Genomic DNA, 22534 nt, shown 5'->3' on the forward strand with positions numbered 1-22534 from the left:
GTAGGGCCAGCTAGAACAGCCAATGGGTTCAGAGTGTGTCACTTATTTCTGCTCTGCAGAGCCCTCAGTCAGAGGCATCTCACAGATGAAGAACGGGAATTAAGGAAAAGTCCAGCTGAAGAGGCAGAGAGGTTGAGGGTTGGGGGCTTTGAAGGATGGTACAGATACCATCTTCCACTTGTCTGATGGGGGAGCAAACATGAGGTAATCCTCCCCAAATGCCATCTGCTGTTTGTGGCCTTTTGCCCATTTTTAAGAATAGGGACAGATACCAGCCAAAGACATAGGGATGGTGATTGTATTGAACAAATTGGGGACACGTGGTTGGACAAGTATGTGTATACTTATTGGGGCAGTAGATTCAAACAACTAAAACTAAGATGCTCTGGAAAGTGTGAGTGTCAAGGTTGTCACCCAAATAGGAGAAACTGAGTCTTGACATTTACCTAGTGAAAAGCTTCAAATGACTGGACAAGACAGCAAGATGTGTGGGTCTTACAGATTTACAGAAAGGGCAAAGAAAGTTATCTGTAAGGTAGACATAGGAAGGCCTAAATCCAGAGGCTGAATTCTGGGTGGAGAGAAAATCATCTTCCACTCTTAGGAGACCAAGAGACCAGAAAGTATGAGAAGCACAGGCTGTTGAAAGCTGCCTGAGCCCAGGGCGGGGAAGCAGCGACCTGGAGAGAAGATGAGGCTGAGAGTCTTTTCACACATGGAATGGGCAGAGCAGGTGGAGGCTCTGAAGGATTCATGCAGCATCCACATCAGTCTAGGTTTAGAAAAGAAATGTATGATCTAAGTTCCCAGAAAGCAGATCTGTGGCTAGATTTGAGTTACATTAAGATAAAAGAACCTGTTTTCCATTATATCGTTTATTTCCATGATCTTTCCATTCAGCTTTCTAGTAAATGTTCTTCTCCTTGTCCTTCTTCTTTTTTGAAATTTTGCCTTTATTTCTGCTAAAAGATGGGGGAGTGGGGAAGGATTTTGAGATTGTCTACTCAAGGGGCCAGAGCAGTATAGCAAAATGGAGCAGAGCACCCCTAGAGGCCAACTCCTGTGATGGTAGCTGCAGGAGTCCAGGGGAAATCTTGAAGCACCAAGCAAGCCAGTTATACTTTTGGAGTCCTCCTAGGACACTGCTGTGACTTTCCCTCATCACCTGAAATCCTGTGACCTAATGAGTAAATTTAGCCCCTGTTATGTAGTTGTAGCCACTTTCCTGCAGAAAAATAAATCCAGAATTTGGGAAACTAGCCAATGTTGTTTCATCTGCCTGTGTGTCCTCTTTAGCTATTTCTAGAATACTGTTTAATCAAAGGGGAAAAGAAGTACTTTTTCTTTAAAGATAGCTTTAATGTTTTCTTTTTAAAGATATAAAAACCACATCATCAAAATTTGGGAAAAGAAAAATATTACTCACCATCTCATTGCCCTAACCTCAGTTATCCATATTCCTTCTGTTAGCATTTTTGTGTATTTGCTTTCAGGCTTATCTATCGTGAATCAAAAACAGGACTGTTGAAATGAGAATAAAATTCTCACTTGGGGCCTCTTGAGGCCATCGCATCTGGCTATTTCTGGATGGCTGTGGTAAGCTCCCATGCCCATTGTTTTCCCAGAAGTTATTCCCCTCTGTTTTCCTGTGATTGGGCACTAATACAGGATATTAGGCTCTTGGTCCTCCTTACCACTGTTGACAAACAGCTGGGGCTGCAGCCAGACACTCAGAAGCTCAAGGGTATCTTCCCAGGTTCCTGGCCCTAGTGGTTGCTGGACCAGCCAAATGTTTCATGAAGAGCTGCCAGCAATATGATGGAGAATTAGCAAATTCAAGGCTTGAGAATGACCTCAACTCAGAGGGTGGTAGAGAAACATCTGTGTCCCTTTCAAATAGAAGCCCAGCTAGTGGCCTGCCATGATACGATGCTGATTCAAGGGATAACAGGAGAGTGAAATGAGTTTCCTGAAGTCTGCAAAGACATCTGTATTGAAAAGAAAGTAGTTTAATAAAGGACATGGATTCTCTTGTCCCACAGGCCCTTCTTTGCCTCTTTCTGACTGGGTAGCCTTAGATTACCTTAACCCCTCTAGGACTCAGCATATGATAAGTGCATATTAATTAAAAGAAGGAAGGAAGGAAGGAAGGAAGGAAGGAAGGAAGGAAGGAAGGAAGGGAAGGAAAGGGAAGGAAGGAAGGAAGGAAGGAAGGAAGGAAGGAAGGAAGGGAGGAAGGGATGGAGGGAGGGAAGGACAGAAAGAAGAAAGAACATTTTGTACAAGTTAATGTCTTTGGGGAAATGAACTTCTCTGATCCTCATTTTCTCACCTATAAAATGGACTTAATAACAGTAATTACTTCATAGTGCTATTGTAAGGATTAGATAAGAATAACTGCAAAGCCTATCATTTATGTTGGGCACATGGTACAGCTTAATAGATACCCTCTCTCCCTCAGGATCAACCACCATTTCTATCTCCTGCTTGCTTTTTCATATTCTCCTTATCCTGAAGATTTTTATTTTAACTTTTATTAAAGGGAAGCACTAAGGTTTTCCCCAAGTGCTTGCTTCAGGAGCACATACACTAAAGTTTCTCCTCAGGTGACTTATGAGATAGAAAGAAACTTAATTTTTCATGAGAAAAGATGTTGACAGGACTTTTCTTCCCAAAATAAGATTAAAAAGGTGGAAGGCATGATAAATGACCTGATACCTATCATCCAACAATCCATCCATCCATCCATCCATCCATCCATCCATCCATCCGTGTTTATTTCATTCCTATTCTGAGCCACACACTGGCTCAGATACTGTTTCCAGAGTATTCAAAGATGAACAGCTTCCTGTCCTCAAGTATCTCACAGCCCAGTAGAGAAGATATGGGCATGGCCATAAGCTGCTACACTACTCACTGTGTTAGCATCTTGATAGATCAATATCCTGAGGGCTTGCCAGTATCCCCATTAGTCTGGGGTCTGAGGCTTCCAGGGGTGTTTTAAAACGAATTTCAAAGGACGGATAGGTCCTATTATAACTTTGGCCCATGTAGAGTTCCTTTCTCTCTCTCCTGTCCTCTTCTGTTTTCTCTTTTCCCCTTCCTTCCCCTTCCTAGCCCTTCACTCCCTCATTCCCACCCCCACCCCCCACCCCCCCGCCCCCACTCTTCTTTTTACTTGGAGAGACCTGCTACTCTACATACTAGCCTATGATGGACTGATACAGAGAGAAGCTTTAGGTTTCCCCTTGAATCTTTACTGTTTGACTGTAATCTTCTGGAAGAAAAGGGTTTGTTTCAGAGTTTTGATTACCTAATACAGCATCAAGCACATATCTGGTGCTTCAACCAATATTTTAATTAGCAATATTATTTAAAATTTCAAGAACACCGTGTTATACTGCCACCTATTGGTTCATTAGTGAATTGTTTCCTGACAGGTAAAGTCTTTCCTTTTGGTTTGCAACCAAGTCTTCATAACAAACCTTAACAGTGGCCTTATTCAAACTTCCATCACTTACAGAAAATTTCTAAAGTTTAAGGCTACACGTAACTGAATACGTGGGCGTGATAATAAGTATGTACTTTGTGGTCTGACATACAAATAGTTCCAAATGCTTTTCTTCTCTTTTTCTGCTGAGCCACTGTAGACAAGCAAGGGAAGTCATATTTGTAAGTCATATTCAGATATTCCCTACCCTTTATATTTCCAGATCTATTTCTTAAATTATTAGACTCCATCTTTTAGCAGTTTTAGGTTTACAGAAAAATTAAGCAGGAAGTACAGAGTTTCCATTTACTGTTTCAAAGATCAAAAATAGATCTCAGAATTTTGGACACAATCCATTCCTTTTTTTTTTTTTTTTTAAACCTTTGGACACAATCCATTCCTAATTAAACTCTACATCTGAAGAGGGTGCAAGCAAGTGCCTACCAAATGGATCTACATCCCTCACCTCTTCCATACCCCCTACCTGCTTGGTTTGCCTCCAAGATCTTCTAACTTCATGGTGGACTCAAGGCCAAGACTTCTGGATCTTTCTTGAATACTCTTTAAAATTTTTTTTCAACGTTTATTTTTGAGAGACAGAGACAGAGTGTGAGTGGGGGTGGGGCAGAGAGAGAGGGAAACACAGAATCGGAAACAGGCTCCAGGCTCCAGGCTGTCAGCACAGAGCCAGACACGCGGCTTGAACTCAACAGAACCATGAGATCATGACCTGAGCCAAAGTCGGATGTTTAACCGACTGAGCCACCCAGGCACTCCTTTGACACTCTTAACAGCACTACCTCTCCTCTGACCTGAAGCTGAGCACAGGGTAGGCGGTAAGCCCCACATGCCTGCAGATGGATGACACAGCCAGACTTGCTCTCCAGCTGCAGGGGGACTTCAGTGCTGCCTGGCAATCATTTTAAGGCCCTTCATCAGCATGCTCTCCTATTTTCCACAGGGTCTATCTGAAACCCCCACACTTTAAATCTACTGGCCTACCAACTCCACCTTCATGCTATTCAGATGCCCTTATCTCCTAACAAAATAAAAGCTATTAAGAGAGCTGTCTCAATCTCTTGCCTCCAAACCTACAAATTCACTTGCTTCCACCCCAACCTCTCCATTTCTGGTCCTTCAGAATGGAAGTTATCCCTCTTCTGTACAAGGGTAATTCTTTTACTTGGGCTTTGAGTCCCACTTTTTCCACATCTTAAAGTTATCCCATCAGTTAGTCCTTCTAAGACTCCAGGTTTCTATTTCTTTATCTATAAAATGGGGCAACCATGGTAGCTACCTCATAGGGTTACTATGAACATCAGAAGAGTTAATACATGTGTAGAACTTGGAAGAGTGTCTAGGGTACATCAAGCACTCAATGGCTGTTCACTGTGATTATTAGCTATTATTATTTTTGATAACTTTAACTTACTTTTTCTATCAGAGAGTTCACATCATCATTTAAACATGATGAGTCCTTTCCCAACTAAATAAATGACTCTCTTAAACTCTTATATCTCTCTAGTACTACCCAGTAGCTTCTCCCCATTCATCATCAAACCCCTGAAAGAGTCTATGTTCTCATGTCTCACATTCTCCTTGCCCTTTCACTCTACTCATGGATGTACCACCACTCTGTCAAGAGCTCATGCCCAAAGTAAAAAATTACCTCCATTTGGTTTAATCTAATGGCTAGTTTTTATCTTAATCTTGACCTCTCAACAGGCTTTAGGATAAACACTCCCACACTTTTGAAAACTGCTTTCCTTCTGTAACTCAGCCCTCTTGTTTTTTCCCCCCTTTCCTGTATCCTTTCTGGCCATTCCTTAAACATTGATGTTCCTCAGTTATTAGCTCTGACCCTCTCATATTTTCATCCTATCTTCCCTCCCTAAGTAATATCTTTCCTTTTAATTGCTTCAATTATTACTTATAGGCAGATATTCCATAAATTCTACAAATTCACATCTCTATTGCATGACTATCCCATAAGCCATCTGGGTATCTTGAGTTTTGTATGCTATAGAGTCCACAAACTCACTATATTCCAAACTGAATCTATCATATTTCCTCTAAAAGCTAATCTTCCTTCTGTGTTCTCTATATTAATAAATGCTATTATCCTGCAGACCCAGGAAGCTGGGTGGTACTCTGAGCTCTTCTCTCTCCTCCTTTACAACTAATTGGAACTGAAGTCATAGCTTTTCAACCTGTTAATTATCTTTAAAACATGTTCATTTCTTTACATCTTTTCCTGTCTGGATTTCTAACCTGGCCTACAGACTTGTCTCCTTCAGTACATTTTTAAACAGTAGCCACAGTGATCTCTTAAAAGTGCAGATCTAATCACTCTCTACCCCACCCTGCATCTCCTGGCCCCAGTGGAGGCCTTTCAATGCTCACCATTGCCTTGAATATAACATTCATACACTAACATATGGCTTGCAAGGTCTCTCATGATCTAATCCTTGTATTCTACCTTTGACTTTCACAAATGTTGTTTCTTCCACCTACAACACTTTCCAACCTCTAACTTCCATCTCCCACCACCACCATCTGGTTACTATTGCCCTTCAGAGAGATTCATTGAAAAATATGACTTGTTAGAGTCATGAATTTACTCCAGTCTTGAGTGTGAAATAGAAGAGAATGATTTCTGGCTTTGAAAATGCTTTCTGCTGTAACCATACGGGTGGATAGTATTATGGAAAGATAAATCCATATTAAAGACAAGATGAACATGGGAGTTGTGTTAGCTTTTGGGCTAGTAACATGAGTTGAAGGGCAATTCAAAAGAATTTTTTAGTGATCAAGTGAAATAATGACTTCCAAATTAGTATAACTTGAAAAGCTTCTGCCAGAGATAATACATATGTTTCATCCTATTTATTATAAAATATTAATCTTAGCTTCATTATTCTAATAGACTCACTTCTCTCAAGTGAGAATTCATAGCATGCTCTTTGAAAAAGTATTCCCCTGACTCCTTGTTATAGTTTTCCCTCCTTTCCTCCCTACCACTTATTTGACTTTAAGTATTAAAATAGAAAACAATTTTAGATGAGGATTTATTTTTTAAAAAGACAATGGCATTTATATTTTTAAATACTCATATGGTTGCATTGCTGTATTTTTTTTAAATAATAAACTCAGGAAAATGCAACTTTTTCAACTGTATAAATGCCTTAAGTAGATCTATGTTAAAACTTGGAAAATTTATAATAAATAGTTACTGGGACAAGAGAATACTAGAACATCCCACACTATAAACCCTTCTTATATACACTTGAGAGCAGACAGTTTCCTAATGCTTGAGATGCTAAGTATAGAAGCGTGAGTTTGTTAAAACCAATGTGCTTGCATTTCTCATAGTAAACATCTATAATTTCTGCATATAAATTACGATTTTTTTTCTGTCTACCTTAAGGCCAGTAGTTCTCTCCCCAGAGTTCTAAATTCAGAAACACGTCTATGGGAAAGGACCATGAAGTGCTGCAGATGGAGAATAAATATAGACTTAAGAATCTTCTGTTTTTCATTTTTGGCTTTTAATTATGCAATAACAGATATCCGAAATGGTATTTTTTAAAAATCACACTGGAGCTGAAGCAAATAAAAATTAGGCAGTTTCTGTAATATTCACCTAAGAACTGCCTTACAGAGTTACACTTTCATTGTTATAAATCCTATCCTGTGAATTCCAGACTTTTTATAAATAACTGATTTTATTTATTCAACAAATATTAACTGAGCCTTTCCTTGGTATGTGCCAAGAACCCTGGTAAATATTAGTGGACATTTAAGTAGTTTGGCTTGGCAGTCGAAATAGATATAATTTTTAAATTTTACTCTGTGCCCTCAACAATGCTGGGACTGTTGCCTGGCCATGGAAAATAAAGGCAGAACAATGAACCCCATCCAACCATGCTGCATCCTTTTGGGCAATTTTTAAATAATAACATAAAACATGATCATTTTACATTTATGGGATAATGACATGACCTTAATATTAATAACTTCAATTTCCACCTTTAAACAACATTTGAAGATAAATCAAAAATAAAAATGCAAAGCATAAACATGACAAAATGATACTATTTATTAATGCTGGACAGATGTGTATTTTTTTCTCCGAAATTAAGAAATGTGGTCAAGTGAAAATACAGCAAATCTTTCTTCCCCTTGGTTGAGTCCCATGAATCCCTTTTCCATAGAGCACTGCTATTTCTACACACATTAAAAACTTGGGGCACCTGGGTGGCTCATCGGTTGAACATCCAACTCTTGATTTTGCTTCAGGTCATGATCCCAGGGTCGTGGAATTAAGCTCCACATCAGTCTCCACACTGAGGCCTAGTGTGAAGCCTACCTAAGATTCTCTCTCTCTCTCTGCCCCTCTCTCCTGCTTGCACACTTTCTCTAAAAACAAAAACAAAACACACCTAAATGGACACACAACAACCCCTTAATGATAAGAAGCGTACTCACTTTTTCATTCTATTTTGCCAGAATACTTCTATTAATACACTTTACTGCAAACCAGTCCCGTCTCCATAATTTACAAATAGAGTTAGAGATAATGGCGATTTACAGAGAGAATTTGAGTAGAAAATTCTGCTTCCTTTTTTGTATTAGAAGAATATGGTTCTTCTTCACACCTGAGGTTTTCTGAGGGTCTTTTGCCTAAAGGTAATTTGTTTGTTCTGGTGAGCCTGAAAAAAAAGAAAAGGTTGACAGCAGGTCTGTGTTACATAGTCCTGACACTGGGCCTTCTGCAGAAATCTGCATTAGATATTCAGGCCCTGCTGAAGTATTTTATTCCTGTAACCTGACTTCATCCTTTCCTTTCCACTGTTGCCATTGAAACTGGAAATGACTGCAGAATACAAATCGTATGATAAATATTTGGAAATTTGTCTTTGTAGTTTTTCAGCACCGCTGCCAAATTTCTGGCCTAGAGAGCTGCGGGAGGCTTTTCAACCTGAAACCTTTGAGCAATCCCATTCTCTAGCCAACCGGGAAGCATCCACATGATTTAATTGTAGTAGCCTTTCAAAGGGATTAATAGACACTTCAAGTTCTTTGCATATTTAAGGCTTGCTCATTTGTGGGCCGTAATTTATATCCAATAATTTTAAACACTAAGATGCATCTTCTTTATGGAGCCCCCAAAATGTGATTTGAATAGCATCAGTATAAAAGCATTTATACTTATCAGTATATGAGTATAAACGAGGTCTCTTTCCCTAAAAATTTTAATCACAATATGATCCCTCATTTAATCTGATCCTACTGAAAGATGCTACTTTTGGGTTTCTTTCTGTATTCATTAGTACATCTCCGAGTGCACCGCACAAGGTCCCTTTATAGATCCTCTTGAGAGTGAGGTAGCACTTGTCAAGAAACAAGTGACAGAGAGCAGATCACACTGTCCCTCAGAGAGGCAACACTATCTGGAGAGTAGGTTTAATACCTCAATGAGGAGAAGAAAGTATAGGACAAAGTTTAGACTAGTCAACATCTTCAGGAAGCTCTGGTTTCTCATTTGTAGGACTGGACTTCGGATCTTCTCAGTGACCAGGCTTTTAAACTGAGGCAGTAACACAAGAAATAAAGGCCTTGCCTGCCCTGTTTTCTATGCTATAACTAGTGCATCCCATCGGTATTCTTTAGTGTTGTTAGACCATCTTCCACAAATTCTGCTAAAGTTTTTAATTCAACAAACAGTGGTTGTTTGATAAAAATTATAAAGAGAAGTGTGGCAAAAATGTCAACAAAGCCAGTGTTTTCAACGTGTTCACAGCTGCTAGCTCTCTAAGTGGTGAAGACAATGTATTGAAACCAGGAAAGGCATTTCCTGCTTGAGCAGGTTGGAAACTTCTCTCTTCATTTAGAGATTAGAGCTAATAGTGTCACCCACTAAACTAATATGCTTGTTTTCACATCCACTCCAAGTACTGAGTCTGTGTTAAGAATTATTCCTCAAATCTCTGTATTCGTCTGCTTGGCCTCTTTTAAGCTCAATAATTTAACATTTGGCAAAGGAGTCTTACCCACACAGAACTTATACTTCATTTTATAGGCACTAGCACTTGTGTTTTTGGACCCAATAGTAAGGATGGAAAAGTACTGGGTTTGCTGAACAGTGATCATGAGATCATGTCTGACGGCTTTTCCAATGATGTGGGTGAGACTTATGTTTACTTTCAGCAGGGTAGTCTTGCCCCAAGTCTGCTCCATGATGGACTTGTAGTTGGGCAATGAGAGAAAATTAGCCAAGGGAATTTCCAGTTTGGCTAATGTGACGTGACAATCTGGTACCTCTTGTTTGCTTCGGCACCTGTAAGACTTCTATTCAGGATTGTCAAATTGAAGTTCTCCATTGTAACAGGGTAGGGACTTTTCAAAGCTGATAACCCTTTGTTGCATTTCCCTGCCTAGGTGTTTATTTATGCTGTCCTTTTTTCAATGAGGAATGCAGAATGTTAGAATGTATTTCACAGTGGCTCAATTTGAATTTCTTCTTTTGTACACAGAGAACAATAAATTTTACCAACCAAAGCTCCACTGCTAGATTCATAGGGGCTCTTCACCTCTGCTCGCCATATTTAAACTGAAACTTTAAACAATAAGTGCTATTTGTAGTTCCCTTCTGCTTTCACTTAGACTTCCCCCTCTCTTCCAAACCTTATAGCCCTTTTGCAGTTCCTTGTAAATAGGTGCAATCTAACAACAGTATGAGAAGGGAAAAATACATATTTACTATTATTAATCAGTTTTAGAGACTGAGGTGGGTGTTTTTGTAAAATGGTTGCACAAGTCAGTTTTAAAAAATTACATTGCTAAACTCCTAAGTATACTGGTCTTGTGAAAATACAAATGCTGCATGGAAAAGAACAAAAAAAATTGGTTTTGCTCTTATGTCAGTTGTAATGTTTATGAAGCAAGCAGCCAGTTAGTCAATTAGCCAAATAGCTCTGATGAAATGAGTCTAAAATATACCTAATTCTGAGCCATCGTGTGGCAATATCCATTTGGCTTCATTTATTTTAATAAGAAATAGATATCTTTCCACATTGATTTAAAGTTTATTTTTTTTTAACGTTTTTTTTTAATTTATTTTTGAGACAGAGAGAGACAGAGCATGAACGGGGGAGGGGCAGAGAGAGAGGGAGACACAGAATCGGAAGCAGGCTCCAGGCTCTGAGCCATCAGCCCAGAGCCCGATGCGGGGCTCGAACTCACGGACCGCGAGATCGTGACCTGAGCTGAAGTCGGCCGCTTAACTGACTGAGCCACCCAGGCGCCCCTGATTTAAAGTTTAAAATAAAACCAGAACCATATTTTTTTTGCTTGTTTGTAAATCAAAAAGTCAAAGCCCTTTTTCTTGTGAGGCTAGGAATAAAGCTGGTCCACAGTTATTCACAATTATAATAAATTGCTTCCATCAGAACTATGGTAGAAATTACAAATGATTTTAATGTCATTTGATTATTTATAAGTATTGGAAAGATGAGTACATTAGAAACTTTGTGGACGTGTACTTAACTATGTCGGGATCTCAAATAATCCAATCAGGATTCCCAACTATTGTCTGATTTTTCAATGCTAAGGTTTATTTTCTATGTCTCAAATGAGAATATATTTCCAAGTGTAGTGTGGCCAGCCTATTGGTGAGATCATTAGTGCCCAAGCATAGGAAAACCTTTAATTCAAGTTTTAAGAAAACAATAACATGATCAAGGCTTAAGAAAACAATAACATGATCAACAAGAAAAAACAGAAGTTAGAAATAAGATAAAAGCAATAACCTGAGTAAAAATAAAATAAGACACATTAACTGATGTTATTTTCTGCTCATTTGACAAGGATTAGTAAATGTTTCTGACATTACCATTTGACTCTCATCTCCAAATTATTTCACACTGAGCAAATGATCGAGAAGTTCTGACTGTGTCACTACTTTAACTTTTGACAAATAAAAGGCAGGTACTCGTTTCACAGTGAATGGAACTAAAAAAACATGAATTTATGGGTATTCTCAAATGAAATTCTGGAAACGTACAGAGAACATAGATCTTTCCACATACAACTCTGTAGTGGCTTACTCTGAAAATAATTATGAAATTCTCAATATCCTATCCCAAGAACCATAAGATAAAACAGGAGAAAGTTTAAGCTGAAATTATTTAAAGGAGAAAGGGAAACTAAGATGGTAAAAAAAAAAAAAAGTGAGGATGTTGCATAAGGAAACTAAATCTCCAAGGCCTCTAATCTGGGAAGGAAAAGATGGAGAATATTTTGGACAGAAGTATGTACACTATACAGTGTACAGATACAGTGATCTCACACCCATCTACTCAGCAGGTGCTGGAACAGGACTATTGAAGAAGCACCTTCTGACCCTTGAGAAGTTAAGACAAAGTCATTGGTCTCCAAGGTACAGAGAAGTTCCCTGGCCAGGTGGAGGACAGCTAAAGAAATGATGGGGGGTGTGGCAAAGCTAGAGTGGCAAGTGGTAAATAAAACATTATGATATTTAATAGGTGGAATGAAACCAGTGCCAAAATTTAGTTCCTAAATCAGATGTTTGGCGCCACCTATGTAAATGCAGTGAGGAGGAGCGATCTATAATTTGTAATAGTAACCGGATGTAGTTTACATGTGCCTGGATAATACAGAAGAGTTTTAACTCAATGAAATGGAGAAATGGCTTTAAAAAGTATTCTGCAAAAGAACTGCAGGTTGAAGTTCCTGCTGATAGTGCCTGCCTTATCTCCCGGTATGAACTCATCATTAGCTACATTATCATGTGAAAACAACAGAGAATAAGTTACATACATAAGGGTGTATGCTCAAAAATTGTGTCTTAGAGGTATGGGATCAAAGAAGTTTGTAGAGCTCGTCTAGGGTCATATAGAATTAAAGACCAATATACAACCTTATCAAATTCATTACCCGTGAGAAATAATATCTATGCAAAAGTGCAGTCTTTGATGTCTTTGATGCATTCTTTTCTCCAGCGAACTTTCAAAATCTCTGTAATGTGTGCTCTCAAATTTAAGACTTCCACCTTGTACAAGCTGAGAGCTTTCATCTCCAAATCTCACCTGGACACGTCTACTTGCAAATACTGTTATTCCACACCCAAACTTTATTTCAAATGTAAGTCATTTCTTACTCTCTTCAAATTAGCTCCTCATCCCAAACTTATCTATGTCTCCCTCATTTCTTTAGGACATAAGACAGAGATTAGCACAGACGTGAAGAGAATGGGATTTGAATCTAGGCTGCCTGGGTTAAAATTTCTGCTCAAGTTATATTTTCTCTATGAATTTGTTTCCTCACCTATAAAAAAGAAGAAATATTAGTACTTACACCAATAAATGCCTCATGAAATTTAGGAAAACCCATGGTAAGCTCATAAAACCCTGGCACAGAGCAAATACTCAAGAATACTGGCTATTATTATTTTTTATCTGTGCTCAAAAACTTGGGGTCATTTATTGCCATCTCAGCCACATATTTTTATTGTCTGTTTCCACTCTGTCACCAAGTCCTATCAGTTCTTCTCTCAAAAGCTGCTCCTGGCCTAGTCCCGTGGTCACCGCCCTAGAGACATGCATTCTTTCAACTTAGGCTAAAGCCAACAATCTCTGACGTGGTCTTCCTCTCCCTGCCTCTCCCTGCTCTAATCTCTTTTCATACTGGCTGTAGGAGTCTCATCTTGCCATAGGACTCATCTTGTGGGCTCTCTCCTCAAAAATCTTCCTGGGCTCTCTGAGGTCTACCAGAACATAATGTAAACCATGCTTCTGGTTTTAATAGCATTCAAGGTTGGCTTTATTTTGCCAGTTCCTTGGTTATTCCAGCCTACTTTCAGTTCCCCTTTTCTGAATGGAACTATTTGTTCCACAGAACTTAGCACTCACTCTCCATTGGTTTCTTAATATCTCTGTCTTTTCTTCTCAACCCTCAATGCAAAGGAAGCATTTTCTTTTCTTTTTACATTCCCAAAGCATCTGGCCCAAACACAGTAAATAGATTATAAACACGTACTTGTTGATCTGAGGTCAATTCAAATATTTTACAATATAGAAAAAGTCACAGGTGATATTTATCCTGGGTTATTAAGGGAAACTTGGATCTTCAGATATGCTTTTGATTTTTGAGATGGAAATCAAGAAAAGAGCTACCCTCTTCTTTAACACAATGCTTAATACCACTGCCGAGGATTCTGCAAATATCAAGTGAATTGTACCAGGCACTAGAAATACAGAGTCTCTTCTCTATCCCCTTCACTCATATCTTATTTGGGAATCAAGTTTATAAAAAATATATGAATAAAAACAAGGGAATAGGGCAGAGATAGGACTGACTTTGATAGGACAATAAAGGATGAAATGGATAGGATTGTCTCTGGATTAAACCTAACATGACATTTCCTAGGCATCATCTATCACATTTAACTCATAGCTGGCTTAAATGTTCTTATTATGATTAGTCAATGCATGTACATACAACAGTAATAAATCAATTACACTTTTGAATTTGGTCACTGAGTGCATATTTTTGACAAAAGAAGTTAGAGTTAATATATGACCAAACCAATATTTGATAGAAATTCTTTCTTTCTTTTTTTTTTTTTTCCAGTGTCATTTAATTAAAATATTTCTGGTAGTACTTTATTATTCATCGTTGTCTTTCCTTCTCCCTAGTATATTTTTAAAGTTCTCTTTTTCACTCTTATTTTCTAGTCTTTTACTTGGCCTCTAGTTTATATTTTTGCAGTAATTTACCCCTTATGCCCTTAAAGAAATACTTGAGGTACTTATTGGCTTTGCTTAGTGTTGCTGACGGTTTTCCCTATTGAACATGTTGCAGATTATCCTATACTTCTACCACTACTTAGAGTTTAAATTCGAAAGTAAGAACTATGAGGTTTGGTTTATTGTAATGTCCACTTAGTATTGCTATTACCACTAACAGGACTAACACACATGTAGTATGACCCCTTAATATATGAAGCTAAATCAACAGGTAATTTGTAATTTTGCATAGCATTGACCAAAATAATTTCTCATTCACTAAGATTCTATAATGGCTCAAATCAAGAGAAACAAAACCGCAAAAGAGTACGTGCTGATTCATGGTATAGGCATTATTTCTCAGAGTGTGTTGCTAGTACGTCAGTCCTGTGAAATGCACGGAGAAAAAAAATGCACTCCATCCATTGTCAACAAGGACTGGGAAATGTTGTATATCAAGTGGCCCTTTAAAAGTTCTCAATCCAGGGTAGTAAAGAGATGAATTTGACTGTGTTTAATCTAGTATTTCCCTAACTCATTTGACCATGGTACTTTTTTTCCCTTAGAAAACCATACTCTGGCAGTCCCAGTGTTAGAAGAAACATACTTCAGGAAAGGCCAGTACAGAGTAAGTGCTGAAGATTTCAAAAATGAGAGAGACCACTCATAGTTGGGAAAGACCATTATGGAAAAGGAATGTTTTGAGTTCGATCTTGAAGATTGACAAAGGGCACATTGTGAGAGTAAAAACAGGAGAGAGAGCCCAAGGTGTTCAAGGGAAGTTTGGAAGAACCTCTTTGGGAGAAGCAGAAGGTTCCTGCAGAGTAGAAATTAGGAAATGAAAGGTTAACGCTATGTAAATGATGCTACATAGTAGAATGATTAGCAAACTATATATACGTTTCTTCTCATATAATCACAATTTCTCAAATGCTTATTTGATCATAAAACTGATTACTTAATTAAACCTGGAAGAGTCAAAAGAAAAAAAAAACACTTGAGGGGCACTTGAATGTCTCACTTGGTGAGTATCTGACTTTGATCTCAGCTCAGGTCATGATCTTCTCACAGTCTGTGGGTTCAAGCTCTGTGTCAGGCTCTGTGCTGATACTGCAGGGCCTGTTTGGGATTCTCTCTCTCTCTCTCTCTCTCTCTCTCTCTCCCCCTCTCCCACTTGCACATGCTCTCTCTCTTTTTCTCAAAATAGATAAGTAAACTTAAAAAAAAAACCTGAAGGGTCTAGGCCAGTACTGTCTAATAAAAATAATGAGCTACAAATGTACTTTCCAATTTTCTAGCTGCAACATTAAAAAAGTAAAAAGAAACAGATTAACTTAACAATATATTTTATTCAACCCAACATATCCAAAATATTAACATACCACCATGTAATCAACATAAAATTATTGGGATTTTTCTCTTTTTTTGGCCACATATCTAATACTACAATACTGGATAGCACAGGTCTACCTAATAGGATAAATTAGTTCGATAAAATAGTCAATTTGGATACTTGTTTCTAAGAACATTGGCTGTGACCGAAAGTTTTAAACTCTTTAAATTGGTAAGACACATTTGCTTTATTGGTTTCTGAAATTGATGTTTTATTTTTTAGCTGGTTTTGATATAGGCAATTTAGGTGTCATTATAGATTAAAAGAGCAAACCTCAATTTTCCCTCCAAATTAGCTAATTAATGTAAATAAATTACCTTCTTGCTCTCTTTTAACTATTAATAAGTTAAGAGAAGTTAGTGGCTTTGTGACAGTTAAACACAAAGGCTCTACTACATATGCCAGCTGATTTGTAACCATATACATGTTCTATGAAACTATTTTTCAGGTTTTCAGAATTTTAAATGATTCCTCCTGCTGGTACAATTTCTTCACACTTCATCACATTTCTAAATAAGTGATCATGTAACTGAAGATTTCATGTCCTGAAGGCATTATACCAATCCTTCCAAATGCTTCAACATAAAATACAAAAAAGCAATTTTATTCGCACTTCCCATTTTTGGATCCACTAAGACCATTTGGGGGAGAAAAAACTAGAAACCTGCTCTTCTGTTTTTGTTTTCTATGAATTCTCTTTACTGAGAGCTTGTACGTTTTTTGCTAAGTTTCCAAAAGCACATTTAATCCCCGTCAGAAACTGAGTGAATATGGCACATCCTTTAAATGGAAGCTCTGGAAAAATCTGCTGCTTTAAAAAGGGAAGATGAACGCCAAGGCACCTGCTGTGCCTCTAAGCAGAGAGCTCTTCTCTAAACGACCAGTGTGGACATGGGATAAGAATGGAAAATATCCAACAGCACAACACAGTCTTTGAAAGTTCATGGCTTTATTCCAGGGTTTCTGAGTGTCAGCACTATTAACATATTGGGCCGGATGATTCTTTGTTGTGGGGGGCTGTGTCCTTTACACTGTGCCCTGCACTTCTGGCCTCTACTCACCAGATGCCAGTAGCACCACCCCCACACCTGCCCTCACTCTGGGCTTGACAAACCAAAAATGTCTCCAGATATTGTCAAATGTCCTCAGGGGGACAAAATTATACTTGATAGAGAACCACTGTGCTGTTCAAAGTCTGAAAATTACAGATTTAAAATTATACTATGAGCTCTAGCTTCAGAGTACAAACCCATTAATATTATCTATATCTGCTTTACCTAAGAGCTTGCAACTCTGGAAAACAGATTAGTTTCACATACTATTTTCTTGTGTCCCACCTTCTCAATCTCAAGGATCTTGTTTTAGCTTGCTCTCTAATTTAAATTTAAACGCCCAACCTCATTTTTACCTGGAATCAATATACCATCATAATATCATATTGGTATATCAACATAACACATATCATTATGGTATGTTGACTTTCACAGACAATCATTACATTCAACAGTGAAAAAAATGCAGCAGATTAAAATCCCTTAGATATATTTCAAGGGTATGTATTGAAATTGTTTCTCTAACGACCTGTACTCCCTAAATAAACAAGGACACTAAAACTTCACCGTCTTCAATCTGGTATTCTTCAGTAGTACCACAGAGAAGACGCAGTAATTCATGTTTTAATTAGTATGTAAAACCTCTCCAGCCACATAAAATACCATGTATGAATAAAATACTTCAAAGCAAGATGCATATTTCTCTACCTCCTTTAAAATAGTTCAGAAATGAAGCATCTTATACTTAATACAGCCTATTTCTTGTCATATGTAAAATCTGGATATTTATGAATAGTAAAAACATACTCCAGGTCGTTAAGCTTCTGTATTTATTTTGGAATGACAGAACAGGCAGGTAGATGTATTATGAGGACAAGAACATGGTAATTTCATAGAGATAGCACCTGGAACAAAGCATACACAAGATTTGTTCTCTACTACCCTCTGGTGGCTTGTTAAAAAAAAAAGTAATAGTTAAAAAAACTTTAAAAAAATTCTAATCACTGATCATCTCAATAGTATTTATTGCTAAACACTTGTGGTAGGCTTAATGAAAATTTCTCATTTAACCATGAACAGTTGCTTGAGGTGGGTATTATGACCCACATCTGATAAGGAAACAGAAGCTCAAAGTGTTGAAATAACTTGCCCAAACTGATGTACCTGGTAGAAATGGCATTCAAATTCTTACCTTTTGAATGCCAAGGCTCAAGTTCATTGTGTGTGTGCTGCTGCTGCTTCCTGGGCAACTCTTAATGAGAGCTGGCCTGATACCATGGGCCTTGTAATTCCAGAAGGCTAATGGACTTTTTGGCAAAACAGTCAAGTCTTGTCATATTCTCATTTAAATTAATCAAATTCCACATTCAGTTTGAGAGAGAGAGATTTTTAATAGTGGAGCCATTTTCCAGCTTAGGCCTGAGAGTTAACTTGGGCCTAAAAATGTAAGCAATGTGTTGTTTAATACTGCTTGCTTTTGAGCTTTCTAAAAATGGTATCAAACTGTAAAAAAAACGTTTTTTATTTAAAAAAATTTTTTTTTTAACATTTATTTATTTTTGAGACAGAGACAGAGCATGAACGGGGTAGAGGCAGAGAGAGAGGGAGACACAGAATCAGAAGCAGGCTCCAGGCTCAGGGCTCGAACTCACAGACCGCGAGATCGTGACCTGAGCTGAAGTCGGACGCTCAACCGACTGAGCCACCCAGGCACCCCAAAAAACGTTTTTTAAATAGGTGATGTGAATCTGTTATTTCTTTCTTTCTTACATCTCACTGGGCCACGTGTGTTTCTAGTGTTTAGGGATACAAATACTTTTATTCAGGGTTCTAATTATAAGCCAACAAGTCACCCAGTATTTAACTAATGGAAGTGACCTGTTCTGATGCTAGAAGGAATTTGGCTAAATAGCGAACTTACAAACAATTTAAAGCAGTTTCAAAGATAATTTGAATTCTATTATTATTGTTGTTTCTATTCTTATTTACCTTGCATGCTTTCTTTAAAACTTCAACCTAAAGTACGGCGTGATCGCGCCCCCTTTGTAGGTGTGTATGTGCTGGGAGAATAGGAGGTAAGAGGTGATTTTGACGGGGTATCACACCATAATTTTCGACAGGAAAAACGAAGCTAAAAAACATATTCATTATGGTATCATTTAAAACTACAAAATAGTAAACTGTCCTTTCAGACCACTGCTGGCAAAGATGAATATATTTTAGAGGTTCTCGAGATGACTGAGCCAGGGCAACACTGAATGATAAATGTTTTATCTTCAAATAAGAGAGTCCTTCAAAACAGCCACAGTGAAAAAGATTGTGCTGATAGCTCAAGTTTGATAATTTATAAATTCAAATTCCTCTTAATTTTTATTGTGTGTATTTTGTGAGAAATAATAAATATGTGTATTTAACTCCATTACATCAGATTTTAGGTACAAATGGCCTGAGATTCGTCCACATGTCAAATATCTGAGTGCCTATGAAAGGGCAGAATTGAAAACAGAGCAAAGTTTTCACCAGGCGTAGAAATGCAGGTTTATTTCCCTGACTTATTTAATTACTTTATGAAGCAACCGATCTATTGAAGATAATTAGTGACCCCGGTGTAAATACCTATAAAATGTGATGAAGTCAATTACATTTATGGAGTATTATTACATAAAACATATCAATGTGTTGAATTTCAAGTGGAAAACATCTTGTTGTCATTTCTGATTTAGTACCATGTGAGGTTTTATTCAAACACTGTATGTTTTAATTTCTGGAATGCAAGTTAGAGATTCTACCAACGAAAAGCTCCTTTGGGTTTATTCTTTCCTCATCCCACACCCCTTTCCTCATCCCAACCTGTCCAAGAAAATGCAAGGCAGCAGAGGCTATCATTTCTTAACAAAAAAGAGCAGAGCCATTGATTTTTAGTTTGCACACAAAGGACATTTCTTTGTTAGCTTAAATCAGTGCTTATGCCTTGACTACAACTGTCTTTATGTAAGTTCTATTGACTGAGCCTGGATCCTAGCTACATATGTAACACGTGGGAAATTCATGCACACTTACACTGTCCAAGTCCTTAATAACTGATGGAATGTTCATCACAGGTACTCTTATTTTCAGTAGAAATGTAGAGGACTGGTGGGTTTAGTCCAAATGAAGGAAAGATTAGTGATAATAGAATTGCGAGCAGAACTCTAATAAATACATTAATTTCCATGATGTAGAAATTAGATTCTGTTATTGTCTATAACATATATATATATATACACACACACACACACACACACACACACACACCAATATACCAAGAAAAACATCTAAACTGAACATGAAAATATAAAATTTTATTTTAAGGAAATTTTAAAATTCAGACTTCTCATATTTACAAAAAGAAAATTCCAGAAAACTACAATGTTACATATATTATCTTATAGATTTTTCATTTTGCAAGTCCTCCTCCCTGTCCATTTGATTTCCAAATGCCTCTTTACCCTTACAATGGTGTTTTTCCTGTAATACTGTTTTAAACGAGCCTATTGTGTAATTATTTTTTGGTTTTATGTGCACTACAGAATGAGGATATAAATGGTGGTTCATTTCTGTCATCAGTGTTTAAATATATCTTCAAATAATATTTTAAATTAGAGAATATTTGTCTTATCTCTGCCAGGATATCAGTTTTTACCAAACAACCCTGATCCCTTCCTTCCTTTTCTTCTTCCTCCCTTCTTCCATCCTTCCTTTTCTTATATATAATATCATTCTGGGTATAAAATATTTTTTTTTTCTTTCTATTTTTCTCTACGGAAAGGAAAGACAGACAGAGATGGGTGGAGGGGAGGGGAGAGAGAGAGAGGGAGAGAGACAGAAATTGGCTTAGCTTGTGCAGGTTATCAAAGGGAATCTCAGTATAGACTTGCTCCTCTTTGACTTCTAAGAGATAAAAGAACCTACAGGTTCTTTTTAAAGGACTGGTCAAGACAGCATCTCTCAAATTATAAATCTTCTAGATGAAGCTACTTGTTCTTTGCAATTCATAGCACAGTAATTAGGTATGAAATTCCTGACTTCAAATGTGTAATGTTGGTTTCCCCCCCATAATAATTCTTTTTGATAGAGTGGATTCAAATTTTTATGCAGAAAAGCATTCTTTATGGTTAAGTCATATAAGTTCAAGACAAAATTTATTTCAGATTTCTTAGGTTTTCTCCTCATTATGGGTATAGCATAGTATTTTTTTTTTAAAGAGAGGAAGGCTATGTGAGTGCATATTTCATAAGCTTCTTATTCATTATTCATACCATTAGAGATAGAAGGAATATATATATACACATGGAGAATTCTCTCAGATGTGTCCTCTGAGAAGTATACTCAGTCTAAACCTCAAGGGTCTCTTTCAGTGAGGGCTGGAGGGAAGACAAGAAGACAGCAGACGGCCTTCCTAGGGATATACTGATAGTAATGCTCCAGTGGGTCCAGTGTCAATGGAATTTAATTTTTGGCCACATGAATTAGGCCAATAGCACTTTACCCCAAAATACTTTGAGTAATTGCAGTATTTGAAAAGTTTCAAACTAGTTTTATTCTATGTTTCAGAAATATTATTTCTTGAAATATGAAAATAAAACAGTCTCTTATTTCGAAGGACTCATGTCACTTATTTATTTACTTATATAAACTGGACTCATGCTTCTTGAAAGAATGTACAGCTGATTTAGGCCTATGAGCTAATTAATATGCATTGAAGATGCTGTGGGTACTTTATAAATATTTCATTATAAAAATGAGGATAGCATATTCCTCCTCCACTTGAATTAAAAAGAACTTATTAGTTCTTTTTGAAAAACCCATTTATGAAGTCAAAATGAGTCAATAAACTGAGTGCTAAAATATACTACATAATTCAAGAATAGGAAGGAAAATCTTTGTCCTTAATATCAGATTATATTTTTACCTGAACAATCTATATAATTTCAGTCATAAATGAAATATTAAAAATAAAACTAAGAAATAAAAATGAATTTTAGAAGCAACCTTTTTCTGCACCTTGTTTCTGCATATACCTGATACAGATTCTTAGTTATTTTCTTAGAAAAACACTTACTGACATTAATAAATTATCATGTAGTTGGTTATCATTATTAGAAAGAATGTAACAAACACAAGTAATTTTAAGGTTGCTGTGCATTTAATAAACCGTAGTTGAGCAACTTAGAATCTGGGGTCTCAGTATCAATGGCAGGTGTCTTAACTCTAAGTTCACAGTACAGCATCAGGTTCTTTACACACAAAATATAAATTAGCAAGAATTCAAATGAAATAGAAAAAGCATAAGTAACTTCAGTATTAAGATTTATAGCTTGATTTCCAGAGGTTGTCTGATTAAAAATGATTTAAATATTTTCTTAATAAATTGGGCTGTGGACATGGCATCCAACAGGGAATGGGATTTTTTTGTATAATTAAGAATGTGTCAGTTTGGCATTTAGTGGATTGCTTTGGCAGTAGTTAGTTGTTATCAACATTTAAATTGGCTAAGATCTTAGAGTGTACATTGTGGAAAAATCTCTCTCTCTCTTTCTCAATCTCTGTTAGGGAAGACAAAGAAAAAAAAGAGCAAGAAATATGTATTTGGAAAGAGTCAAGTGATATACATGTATATGAGTTAAGATTTGGGTTGGAAGCTTTTTAAATAACTTGTGTCAATAAATGACAATGTTCATAAAACTAAGAGAATTTAAGACACTTTAAAATAATATATACAAATTTATCCCTGAGAACTTTTCAATCAAAA

The 22534-nt window shown here is 37.1% G+C and overlaps 1 protein-coding gene across 2 annotated transcripts in view; it reads right to left on the bottom strand.

Annotated features, from left to right (window-relative positions):
* The window catches only part of SYBU (syntabulin), a 112314-nt gene that overhangs the window by 77355 nt on the left and 12425 nt on the right, over positions 1-22534 (bottom strand). The window lies entirely within an intron of this gene.

Source organism: Panthera onca, chromosome F2 (assembly GCF_046562875.1).
Source record: "Panthera onca isolate mPanOnc1 chromosome F2, mPanOnc1 haplotype 2, whole genome shotgun sequence".
Classification (NCBI taxonomy): Eukaryota; Metazoa; Chordata; class Mammalia; order Carnivora; family Felidae; genus Panthera; species Panthera onca.